The following is a 13785-nucleotide window of genomic DNA, read 5'->3' on the forward strand; positions in this document are numbered from 1 at the left end:
ACTTAACATTTACACTTTTTCACAAACTCACATATAACATATTTTGCCTTGCAAAGCATTTAGACTCACATTCAACATTTACACATCTTTACAAACTCACATATAACATATTAACATCTACTTATTTACACTCCTTAAACTATAGAACTACTTTAGCAAATATATTTCTTATTATTCATTCCATCTTATTCTTATTTAAACTTACATTTACAACTAGCATCTTACAAGCTTATTACTACATGTCTTTAGACTACCTTAGATACTTCTTGCAAGATTATATTCTTTTTTTTTTTTTTTTTTTTTTTTTTTTTTGGTTTTTCGAGACAGGGTTTCTCTGCGTAGCTTTGCGCCTTTCCTGGAGCTCACTTGGTAGCCCAGGCTGGCCTCGAACTCACAGCGATCCGCCTGGCTCTGCCTCCCGAGTGCTGGGATTAAAGGCGTGCGCCACCACCGCCCGGCGCAAGATTATATTCTTAAAGGAACTCTATAGATCTATTTTACAAACTTATATAGGGCTATCTTTAGCATATATTTAACTTAGCAAACACCTAAAGATTTCTTAACACAGATCTAACAAGACAGAATTTTTACAAATTCACATATCTTATTTTCGTCTTTCTCTTCTTACTCTTAATTATTATCACCATCTCTATTAGAAAAATTCTCTTAACTAGACAGGAAGTACATACATCATTTCTAAAGTTTAGAATTTATAGTCAGCTTTTCTATACAACACTGGGATTTAGTAAGTGTTGTCATTATAGAGTTGTGATACTTGTTGCTAGGGGACTGTAACATTCTCCAGACAAAGCCACACCCCAAAGTTGCTGAGTTCTCTCAGCCTTTCCGGACAGGCAGAGATGCACTGTCATTGGTAGACAGTCTTTAACTAGAAGCTCTCCCTTCACCCAAATTCATAGTAGCTCCCCTAAGTGCTTCAATTCAGACAAATGTTTCTATTACAGCAGTATTTTTGGTTCATTCTACCAAAAAACTTCACTTCACGCTGAGGGTGAAATTACCATATTTAGCTGCTGTAAAGCTCTTCGCCAAGTACTGCACAGCTATTAGGTGATATAAAGTATTTTTCTAAAGGAGCTAGTAAAGCCCAAAGCGGCACAGCTCTGAACTCTTATTTCCTCACTGTTTGCATTAAGCCAGTGAAAAACCTAAAATACTAATCGAGCCACTTTCATTCTGGTTCCTTTATAGGAACCTCATTGGAGCTGACCTTCCTTAGTTCCACGCTCCTTACCAAACACTCCGATAACAACCGAGCTTCATTCTCCTCTTGTGAAAAAATAAATATGTCCTCGACCCTATATTAGAACAGGATCGGGACCCTTCCATAATCCTGAGCAGGGATCTTTCCATTTCGCATTACCCTCAGCTAAAGGACCAGGAAGATTGAACTGAGCTCTATTATGGCCCACAAAGCATGGCAGCTTTCTTTTGTGGAGTAGTGTCTTGAATTTGTTGAAACATTTTGACTTGATTGTTGTTAGTTCCAATATTTTCACCAAAACCGTTACTATTCAAAGGAGTCAAGAACTTAGATGTCCTTTCATGAAACATATCCTTCATTAGCTTACTTTGAGAAAAAGCATTTTCAGGATTTAGTATTTTCACTTCATTAGCTTTAACTCCTGATGTTATTAGCAGCTGTGATATTTAGCATTGATTTCTTATAAGGAACTTTCAGATAAAGCAACTATTTAAGACAGCTAGATTTTCTGAAGTTTGTTTCCCATCTAATAAAGCAGTCATTTCTTTTTTGAATGCCTATTTCCTTGTCTCCTTATTAGATTTGCAAAGAAATTACTCATTGCAGGCAGTTTGTTCAAAAGGCAAAGAACTTTTTTAATTTCAACATAAGTTTCTTCATATCTAAGACAACATTCAGTGTGTAAACTGCTTTCCCTTGTTTTAAGGATTTTAAAGTGGCTTGTTTGCTCTTAAAGGTAGCTTTTTGTCATCCAAATACTGTAAAAACTTTGCACAGCTATTAGGGTAAAGAAGGCATTTTACCAATGGCGCCCCAAACCACGAAGCACCTAGTTCCATATCCTTTCAATTTTTCATTGGAACTGACACTTAAACTCTTAGATAATTTTCACCCTTATTTTTTTTAAAAGCTGTATTTTAAGTTTACCATGAACCTATTTTCGAGCTGACAAAAGTGTTTGGGGGCAATGTCACCATCTTTAGCAGAAAAACTACCTTTCCTTTATATCAGTCCATAATAATATCAGTCCCTTATATCAGTCCTTTATATCATTTCCCATAGTTCTTTTTGGGTCTGAGAGCCAACTTCTAAGTTCTCTTCTACCAGACTTGCTTACAAATTCTTGCCTCGGAGGTTTGAACAAAGTCTTTTGCTTTTGCAACGGGAGATTTGAACAAGCATTTTACATTTTCAGCTATGGCACATTGGGAGATTCCTAATCTCTCCTCAGCTGGCTTCAACAGGTGTCTCTCCTTCATTTGACACTGGTCCCAGATCAGAACCACACCTGCCTCGTTAGCGCGCATTGAGGCTGGCATTTCTGATAGCAACTTTCCTGGGGCTTGTGTTTGTTTTAGCCAGTCAGTGAAAAACAAGATCATTTACAACAGCTTTTCCATAGCTCCTTCAAAGACATTTTCTCCCACTGATCTTATTCTCATTTTGCTTGTTTGTCCCCCCCACCCCCCAGATGCAGAGCTTCAGCTATCTGTCTGCAGCTCTGTATCTCTGCTAGCTGCTTTTGGAGGTAGGGGCTTTTTTTCTCCCCTGAATCTGCCTCAAATTCTAGCAGCTTTGTCAGGTCATACATTTTCTGGGGAGGATTATGTCCCTTCTCTGTTTCTTCAGAGTCTTTCTCCCTGACAGTATCCAGTTTGGTCTCAGTTTATCCCCTCTGCCCCAGAAACAGTTCCCGACACTACAGTGGCGGCTTTCCCTGCTACTGAAGGTAGGGGCTTTAGTCCGTTTCTGTTTTCGGGGTCTGTGTGGTTTGCGTACAGACTGAAAATCTAACAAGGGAGGTTTTTGCCATTTCTAAACTCCCATTAGGACAGGTGTTTTGCCTCATCAGGCCTTCACCTGGCCCAGTCCCCCAGTGGGTTGTTTTTTTCTGGGTGCTCAAGGACAGAGCTTATGGCAGAGGCAATCACCCCTCAGGGCTACACTCCCTCATCTCATCGGAGTCAGTTGAAACAAAGCTTTTCTCAAAGAAGTGCTTTCTCTGACAGAAAAGAAAGCTTTACTCCTGGATAGTTCTGTTCTGCCCTGGCTGGGCTCTTTCCCCAGACAGCGTTCTGACTCAGCAGCACAACTGCTTCAGACCCAGTTCAGCTTTCCATTTTCCAGAAAGGTCCTTACTCTGATAGGAAAGCTTTTCTCAGATTTCTTTTTGCAGTTGTGGACCTATCAACCCGGGACTTGTAGGAAAGCACACAACTGTGCCATTCCCACCGGCTTTAGCTTTGTTTGTTCATTAGCAATCTTCCCCTGGGTCCTGCCCCTTCCTGCCTCAGCTCTGTGCTCCAGGAAGTTTGCAACTGCAGGAACCCTAGTATCCCTGAAATGCACTCCAACTCAGAGACGCTGGCCAGTCCCAGTAGCCTCTGGGTTTTTGGTCAGAAGCGAGGATACAATGCTAACAGAGTTTGCATTGCTTCAGGGAATCTTTGCATTAGGACGATTAGGAACACCTTTTCATTCTGAAATGCTCACTCAGAAACAAAACCCTTGATGCCTCAGCTTGGCTGTAACTGAAAAGCTTGGCTTTTTTTTGCTTTTCTCAGGTAAAGTTTTCTGCCCTTTTGGGCTCTCTGTAGCTCTTCACCCACACTCTCCCAAGTGTTTCCCTCAGGGTACTCTGACCCACTGTCTTTTAGTAGCTTGAAGAGCCTGAGCTTAGAAGAGGTTTTTAGGAACTTGTCCCAGCCTCCTGCATTGCAGGGAGGATTTTTAAAGCTTGAAAGAGAACTTGGAGAGGTTTTGCCATCTTAAGAGGTTTGTTGTTTTCCCTTTGAGCTAATCACAGGCGGTCCCCATACTAATATCTTCAGGTGATTCTAATTTTTGTCCTTCTGAGAAAGTTAAAGGCTTTAGTTTTTAAGTTTAAGAGAGCTTTTGAGAAAGATTAAAGCTTTTTAGAGAGATGTTTTCCCCCAAATTTTCCAAGAAAAGCATTATAGTTTAAGAGAAAGTTTTTTTTTTTCCCCCAGGAGAAAGACCAACTTTCCCCAAAACTTCTGAACTTTAAACTTTTTGGCTTTTTACACCCGCATTTTTGCCTCAGGGAGAAAACACTTTCTCCTGCCGCTTGGACTTAGCATTTCAGCTGTCCCCAAGTCAAAAGCTTCCATAGGAAACTTTCTTCCCCATAAGCTCAAAGAAGAGCATTTTTACTACTCATAAAGCCCAAAGAAAGATTTTTTCCTTCAGTTTGCATTCATAGCCCCCAAAGTTAGAAAATTGAAGAGTTTTTCTGTCTTATTCCCTTACTTATTTTTTCCTACACGATCTTACACTTCTAAGTTTTTCCTACACTATATTACGACCCTATACCTTATACTTATTTTTCACAGATAGAAATTGAGAAAGGGATAGAAGATAGCAAATTTTGACAGAAGAGAATTTCGCTGCAGCATCAGACATCCTTCCATTTTCCTTTTCTCTAGAGGATAAAACCCCTGCCTCTCAATTATACACACACACACACACACAAATATATATTTTCCATAACACCGGCATGCCTTTCCACTGGCAGGGCTGACTCAGCACTTTCACCAAAAACTCTGTAATAAAACTATTATTTTCCTTTATCTTTAGTACCTGTTCATTTGTCTTTAGTCCCCCCTTTTTTGTTCCCCCTTTTTTCTTTAGTCCCTTTTTTCTTTTTTCTTTAGTCCCTGTTCATGGCGCCATTCTGTGGGGCATTTACCCACCAACCCCACAGCTCCCCAGAGTTTTCTTGAGTGCGAGCAGCAGGAAATATTAGATAGAAGGATTTATAGCGGAGAATCTTGTGGAGATAAACAGATAGAAAATAAAGGATAGCCTCGAGAGGGCCTGGAACCTATTCCAATGGGGCCCCGACTGTCTCTGCCCCAGGGTTTTTATAGAGACGCCAAGGGGTGGAGCAAAAGACCTCCTCCCCCAGCACAGCCAAGTGCAGACCATCTCAGACACCTGCACTCAGGCCTGTGGTCCTAATGATCCTCTATGTGGACCTGCTGGGTAAAGCCATGAGGAACCCAAGAACGGGCTCCCACAATGATACCCAGAGGGACAAGCATGTGTATGATTATCCTACTGACTGCTCCCTGCCATCCAGTTATGGGACAGGGGTACATGCCTCTGGGCCTATCCCATGCCATTTCATGCCATGCCATCCCATCCCATCCCTGACACAGGGTCCAGCCTTAGGATCATGAATACAGGGATGTGGTGAAGATCTATCTCTGATCTCTACCAGCACTAATCTCTTTCAGTCACACTAATCAGTGTCATTAAGGGATGCCCCTCTGGTGAGGGATGTTGGGCTGCATTGTGTGCAAGGGTATTCTGGGTTCAGGCATAATAGTTTGGCTCAGCGGAACCATCTCTGGGGGTCCCAACAACTGCGGGTATGCTGGACACAGGCTGGACCTGCTTGAGCAGGCAATCTTGCAACACCATGTACTACCTCTGCCTCGGAGAGCTTCCTGAAGCCTCAGGCTTTCTGTGCCAAGGAAGCATTGACACCTTAGGATAGAGAAATGTGGGGGAATCCTATAGTGAAAGGTTCCATTAGTACAAGCCGCCTAGAGGAGAAGCCAAGTTAAGAAGCAGGAATTGTGTGTGTGTGCGTGTGTGTGTGTGTGTGTGCGCGTGTGTCAGAGCCAGGCAGTAGCTCAGCAGGAGCCAATCCTCACCAGAACTTGCTTGCAGGGAGCTGGAGTTGTTGCTTCCCCAGACACACTCACCAAAAGCCAGGCGGTAGCTCAGCAGGAGCCAACCCTTGTGAGAATTTGATTGTGCAAGCTCAGTGGGCCTCACGTGGTGTGCTGGATGTTAGCAGGTGGGGCTTGTAACCGCCACCTCATCTCCTTAGCTGAGCCTGAGAGCCATCTCCTTGCTTGAGTCAGGGGAGCTGAGTGGAAAGTCAGAATCTCTATGCAGGATCCTGATGAGGATGCAAGTGGCAGAACAGGGCTTGAAGAAGATGAGGATGGGCAGCATAGACCTCGAGCTTCCCATGTCCAGGCTAACTCTCAGAGTTCAGTGGCCGAGGGTGACCAAGATGACGTCCCTTATGAGAGTGGCCCACAAGATGCCAGTAGCCAGTCTGCTCCAGGCAACTCCTGCCCAGGGAACCCTTAAGGTTAGGAGTGGCAACTAAAGAGGAAGCTGTCATTCCCCAAGATGAGCAGCCACCACTTCTCCCTAGACCCAGTGGAGATGCTGCAACAACTGCAAGTCGACTCCTGGAGTTGTATCCTTTCCTGGGAGATTCTTGGCAGGGGCTATGGGAAGAGAGGGAGGATGAAACATGAAAGGAAGGCTTTGGGGTGGGTGAGCAGGAAGGTTGACAGCAGGGTAAGGAAGGGACAGAGTGGTATGCTCTGGAGAGTTAGTCCAAGAAATGTGGTAAACCTGAACAGATCCCTCATCATTTCCCTCATGGTGTCTTCTTCCCACTTTAAGGAAGTGAACTACAGAAGACCCTGTTCTCTTCCAAATTTCCAGCAATAGCTTCCTTGATCAACTCTCCCTGGTCATGAGAAACATTCAACACCTTCAGTTTATGGCTGTTGTCAAATGGGGAAGAGGAAGAAGTCATAATAACTAACCTGTTACTTGCTACAAGACAAGACAGAGGCATTTCATGTTTTTGATAATTGTTACCTTGCCTTCAGATTTCAATGTTTTGATGCGATTCACCCTCTATAAGTCTCTAGATAGGCTTGTTTCTCTGTTGCTAACGGAATGGGTGCTTAAAAATTTATTGTTGAACAAAATACAACTGACCTATTGTGGGTTTTTTTTGTTTGTTTGTATGACTTAACTTTTGGCTATGGCAGAAGCCTCCATTTTTTCTCATGTGTGTGCTTCTGTGAAGGAGAAGTTCTGGCATTCAGAATTTCTTGTAGTCTTAAATAAATAATTTAAGAGAGTTTAGGGAATGGAAGAAAAAGTAAATTACTCAAGGCCAGTCATTAATCACTAAATACAGTAATGTTTGAAATAAGAGTTTAATAAGAAAAAACAGTACTTACCTAGCAATTAGGAGATGATGGGTTCAATGCAGAGTACCATTCAGCCAACAAAAAAACAAATGTTGTGAATTCATTACCATTTTTTTCTTTGAAATATCTTTGTTCTGTTGTTAAAAAAAAGAAACCTCTTCCAGTTTGGAAAGATGGCTAATTGGTTAAGAGCCTGGGCTGCACTTCATGAGAACATAAGTTCTGTTCCTAGCATGCACATGGTGACTAACAACCTTCTGTAACTCCAATTCCAGGAGATCCAAATATCATCTGTACCCCAAGACACCATGCACAGAAGTGGCACATAGAAATCCATACCAAGACCCATATGAAAAAAATAAAAATTTAATTTAAAAGGTCTTAGCTCTATAGTTGCAATAATATATTAAATTATAAAATTAGCTTATGAGCTTTTAAGATTAGTATATTTTTTTTCTTCAAAACTTATGGAACATTCTTCCATTTTTTTGAAATTCTTTCTTTCTTTTTTTTTGTTTTTTTTCGAGACAGGGTTTCTTTGTGTAGTCCTGGCTATCCTGCAACTTACTCTGGAGACCAGGATGGCCTCAAACTCACTGAGATCCACCTGCCTCTGCCTCTCAAGTGCTGGGATTAAAGGCATGCATCACCACTGCCTGGCAATTTTTGGAATTCTAAAGCAAGGACCATCACATAAAACACCCTAATGTAACCATCAAATATTTAGGGCTTTCTAGTTTTTTTTCCCTATCATGAATAATTTCATTCAAAAATACACAGTTCCTTAAGGTATATTAGAAGAGGCAGAATTCCTCAGTCAAACATTTATCGATTCACATATTAAATTTCTCCATGTATACTAATCAACCATTTTCTAATATGGGCCTTATACATCCCAAATCTTAATCTGCCATACCCACTGTCATGACCACTGGGTTGGTTGTTTTCCTACAAAAGTGAAAAACTAAATTGGTGTGAGAGCACAAGAAAGTAGAAACACCAGAGTGGTATATTTTTGGCTCCTGGTGTGGGATATATTGTGTATCAAATAAAGCTTGCCTGAGGATCAGAGGACAGAGCCAGTCACTAGATTAAACATAGAGGCCAGGCAGTGGAGGCACACACCTTTAATCCTAGCACTTGGGAGGCAGAGATCCATCTGGATCTCTGAGTTCAAAACCACCCTGGACTACATGAGATTGACTCAGTCTAGGAGAAACTGAGCCAGGCAGTGGTGGCACACAACTTTAATCCAGTACTTGAGATCTCATGCCTTTCCTACCAGTATTTGGGAAGCACACACACCATTAATCCCAGCACTAGGAAGGTTGAGACAGGAAATGATATGGCTGGGTGGAGAAAGGCATATAAGGCACGAGGAGACAGGAACTAGGCCTTTTCTGCTGAGTACGCAGAGGCTTTCAGTCTGAGGATTCATGGAGATAGGATCTTGCCTTGCATTCGGCCTGAGGATTCAGTAGTGGTGAGAAGTTTCTCTAGTGGCTTGTTCCTTTGTCTCTGATCTTCCAGCATTTACTCCAATATCTGGCTCTGGGTTTTTATTTAAAGACCATTATAAATTTGAGCAAAATCCTGGAACCTCTTTCATATTAGTGTAGAGAAGCAATCAATGGGGTAATTGATTGTGCTTGTGAAGTAGTGCCTAGCTGTGTACAAACGGCCTGCATGCAAGAATCTTGCTAAAGTCACTCATTAGTTCTTGTGACTCTTTTGTAGGATATATATATATATATATAAAATGCTAGTAAAGGCAATTTTATTTCTTTCTGATCTGACACTGTTGTTTCTTGATTGTTTTCTTTCTTTACTCTGTCTTGGATGTTCCCTGACCTTCGATCTATCTCTGGTATGTTTTGGGTTGGGGTCAGGCCTCTCTGAGAGCCCTGCCTACTGCCTCCTGAAAGATGATGTTTTGTATGCAGGTGGTGAGGCGCAGACACAGGCTCCTGGTTTGTTTGGATTGGGCACTTACCTATGAATAGTTCCATTTGTACAAGTTCCCAGGGCAGGCTGGAGAGATGGCTCAGTGGTTATGAGCACTGGCTGCTCTTCCAGAGGATCCAGGTTCAATTCCCAGCAACCACATGGTGGCTCACAAGTTCTCAGGGCAAGGACTGTGTAGGGGAGGAGTGGTTGTTTGGCCCCAAGGCCAAGGGAAGTGAAGTTTCAGCTGGAACCAACCCTTGCAAGATCCTGTCTGCACAGACACAGTGGGCTTCACATATGCACTGTATATAAAGGTGTGGAGCTGGGTCTGTTTCACCTCAGTCATTCAAGAGAGGGTGAGTGGTGTGGTCCTTTTGGATGTGGGTGTTGAGTGGAAAACCAGAGTCCTCATACAGGACCCCTGTATGAACCCAGATGGGAAAGCAGACAGTGCAGAAGGTGAGGATAGATGTAGGTAGGTGTCAAGCTCCTGATGCTCCTGCTAACTCACAGAGTTCAGCATCTGAGGGTGGCCATAGCAGTTCACTCAGAAGATACTGGTATCTAGGCTTCTCCAGACAGTCTCAACATAGGGAGCTCTGTAGGGTCAGGAGTGGCAGCTGAAGAGGCAGCTGTCAATCCCCAGGTACCAAATATTCCTGGACCCAGTGGAGATGCTCCAACAATAATTGGAAGTTTACTCTTGGGGTTTGTAACCTTTCATAGGAGACCCTTTTCAGGGGCTACAGGAGCACAGGGAAGCTAAAAATAGACATTTGTGAGTGCCTGTCAGGGAATCATGTGAAAGAATAATAAACCTGAACATTTGGCCTTGGGGGTGGTGGTGACATTTTTAATGCAGTGGAGAAAATATACACTATGCAGGGAATGATGCTGGGACACTTGTATATAAGCTTCCAGGGCTTATCCAATCCAATTTCTTAAACCAATACAAATGGAACTCTTCAATATGGATTTCCTCTAAACTGCCCCACCCACATGTGTTACTGATTCTGAGGACCACAGAAAGCCTTGTCATGGCACTTCTCATGAGTGGTATAACCCAAGTATTCAGAGCACCTGTGCAAGCAGGTCTTGTCTGTCTTGGACACTCTAAGAAGATGTTAAGAAACTTACAGATGGGTCCTCTCAGCTTCTCCACCCAAACTGTCCCTTTGGACTGAGAATACCATCTTATATAAGTAAGTCCCACATTTTTCACCAGGCAGGCATCACCTAATGGTATTGGTTAATGTGGCTTAATAAGAAGGCCCATTAAAGTTCTGTATTACTAACTCTGTGTTCCACAGTCATTCTATGCTTATAGGAACCATCTGTCATGGCAATGGCTTCTAGTTGGGAGTCTGGTAGAGAGGCCTGTCTTTTTTTTTTTCAGGAAATAATATGGAAAAGGTATATTTACACATGCCCCAGAGAAGTCACTTGTGCTTTGAAAGGCAGGACTTTTTAGTGTTAGCTCAGTTACTGAGTCGCTGCTGCCACAGGGAACTCAGCTCCCTTCCCCAGTAGCCCCTCGCTTCTCTGTGCTCCTTCCCCTCCCCTGCTTCTCCTCTCCTCCCCTCTCCTACTCACCTTCTGGTCTTCTGCCTTTCATAGGACATTTCCACAAAAGAAAAGGAATCCTATTGTATGCCTGGTATCCAGAATCCTCTTTTCAACCCCTTTGGTGATCCAAGAAAGGGTTATGACCTGCTTCCTGCTGGTGCTGAGGATTCTATCCATATAAGAATTTAACAGAGAAATGGCAGAAGGCTCTTACGACTACTGTCTGAGGAACTGCTGATGATTACTATGAACCCAGTGAAGGTGTTGAAGAAGAAATTTTCCTGCAATAAATAGTAGTATCATTGAGCATCCAGAACACAGGATGAAATTCAGCTACAGGGTGATAATTGCAAAAGGACACACCAGTTCTGATAGAGATTGGATGGGCTAAGGATGATCAGCTGCAAGTTCAGTGGTCTCTGAAGCTTAAGTGAGGATATCCTTACAATGAGTAGAATTTCCATTATATCCCTTGTCACAAGTCTCAAAAACTCACAGCGTGTATAATGCAACCATTTGGGGTACCTTTAAAAAAAACCATAATTCTTTATTGATCATTTGGAAATTTCACATCATGCACCCTAATCCTGCTCATCTCCCAGTCCCTCCATATTGACTCCTCACCCCTGTAGCATGTCCCCTCAAAAGAACCCCCCCAAATTAATTCAAAACAAAACAAACAAACAAAACCCCTCATTCCATCTTTCCAACATCTCTTCATTTATCCTAGTGGCATCAGGAGCTGCAGTGTGTATGCAGTATACCCTTTTGTCCAATCAGCCCCATCTGTAAAACGTTCATTACAATGAGTCATTAGTTTGGTTCAAGGCCTCTGTCACACCATCATTACAGGATCCTCACCGAAACTCTTCTCAGATATCCTGCTGTCATAGAACCCCAAGTCATAGAAATCCTGTGGTTATCGTTCTGCAGGACCAGTCCCTTCACACAGTCCAGTAGGTCATAGATGGGGTAGATGTTAGGGTGGGCCAACCCAAGGCCCAAGATGTGGGTCTGGGTGGTAGCTGATCTGGTTGTCTCTGCCACTGGGACCGCCCCATTCAGGGGAGAGGCAGAGCCAGCTCTCTTAGGCTATCAGGGCCAGCTCTTCCATGCTTGTGGTGAAGGGTGGGGCTATCTCTCCTGAGGAGGGGGGAGCTCTCTCATGGTGGACAGGGCCAGCTCTCCTGATGCAGTATCCATTGAGGGGTAGGGCCAGTTATCCCAGGGCCAGTGAGAGGTGGGGCTGTCTCAGCACAGCTCTAAGGTTTCAACATGCATTGTTCCTATGACTTGGGATACCTTTTTAACTTGGACTAGTGTAACTCCTTCCTGAAATAAATGGAAAAAAGACACTGTCTAGTCTGGAAGTCCCTTTTTAAAACAAAGGCCAAGCACTAAGCCTTGGCAGAGCCCTGTCTGAAACAAAATAATATCTATATTTCAGCCAAGCCCAGAGCCCGGAGATTGCAGAAGGCTATGTCTGGCCAGAAGCTAATTGTCACCACTTGAAGAGCCCATGTGTAAGGCAGCAGCTGTGCCACTAGAGGGAGTCTCTGGCAGTAAAAAGAAACCCTTATGTCTAACCTGACTAGGTCAGCAAAATTCAGAAAGGGCTACTTTCCCTCCAAGGAGGTGATGGGACATCTGGCTTGCCACCAGGGTCATATTTTTTGACCAGACATATCCTAGCATAGGGATATCCAAACAACAGAATGTGACAATAGCCTAATACTGGTTAAACTTTTGGCAAGGGAACAAATACCAAACTGATGCCATCCATTAGCCTGCAACTCACTAGCAGCAGCTGCCCGATGCCATGTGAAGGAACAAACTGGTTTTTGGCTCTATTTTCCCTTACAGCTTTAATGTAATATAATGTATTTGAACCCTTGTTTTAATAAAATTTGTTTTCAGAAATAAATAAATAAATAAATAGGCAGAGTTTTGCAAATGTTTCCACTTGGCAGGATAGAGTGAGAATAGTGATTGACTCTGTTTCCTCATAAGTGGTGGCACTTATGGGACAAAGGAGTGTCGATTTCTCTTAGGGAGTGGAAGAGTAGTATGCAGCCATGCAGACTGAAAAAACAAGGTTCACAAGCTCTCTCACTCTCTCTCTCCTTTTTTCTCCCTTCTGCTTTTCTAACAGTTAGTGACTGCCTAAGTACTCTCCAATTATCAAGCAGAATTAAGCTCATGTTAACTTGTCATTCCTGATGACGAGAAATCCCCCCCCTTTTCTCTGTTGTTCGTTTTGTTTTGAGATAAGACCCCAATAGCCCAGGCTGGCCTCAAAATACCCATACAGACAACTAAAACCTTGAACTCCTGATCCTCCTGCATGTGCTGATAGAATGCTGGGATTACAGGCATATACCATGAACCCCTAACTCCCACCCCACCCCCATCCTGAATCAGTCTCCCAAATTTAACAACACCAAGGTCTGTCTAGACTGGACCATGTGCACTAGCCTTCAGTGTTCTCACTATTGCCTGAGATGTACCATACACAGAAGTGACTCCTTGGTGCCCTCCAGAAACATCCCCCAAGACCAACATACATACACAAACACACAGACATGCCATAGACATAGACCTGTTATTGACTGGACTGAATCTGGCACAGATGTAGACATCTTTATCCTGTCCCTCTCTGGCTGTGGGCCCAGGTTATCCACCCAGCCCTTATGTAGCCTGCACTGTCCTGGAAGATGGTTCTTACAAGTCCCCCCTCCCAGGTCATCAAGTACCCTGGGCCCAGAAGACACTGATAGTGGCCCTAGGGACAAGCTCCCCCATACCTATCCTGCTGACTGTCCTCTCTAATCCACTTCTGACAGAATCAAATCTCTCTGAGCCAATCCCATACAACTCCCTCCTGTCCTCCACATGGTTTCCAACCCTAGGAATGTGTTGAGAGGGATAAGTCTCTGAACTAAGCCGACATAAGGATTGTGATGGGCCATGCTGCATCAATCACAGTAATCAGTGTCTTTGGTGACGACTTGCTGGAGAGGAAAGTGGAGCTGAAGTAAGGTGTGAGTGTGT

The 13785-nt window shown here is 43.3% G+C and overlaps 1 pseudogene; it reads left to right on the plus strand.

The window, feature by feature from the left end:
- The first annotated feature begins 10818 nt into the window (after positions 1-10818).
- On the plus strand, positions 10819-11168 carry LOC114706223 (annotated as a pseudogene).
- Positions 11169-13785: the final 2617 nt, after the last annotated feature.

This window comes from Peromyscus leucopus, chromosome X (genome assembly GCF_004664715.2).
Source record: "Peromyscus leucopus breed LL Stock chromosome X, UCI_PerLeu_2.1, whole genome shotgun sequence".
Taxonomy (NCBI): domain Eukaryota; kingdom Metazoa; phylum Chordata; class Mammalia; order Rodentia; family Cricetidae; genus Peromyscus; species Peromyscus leucopus.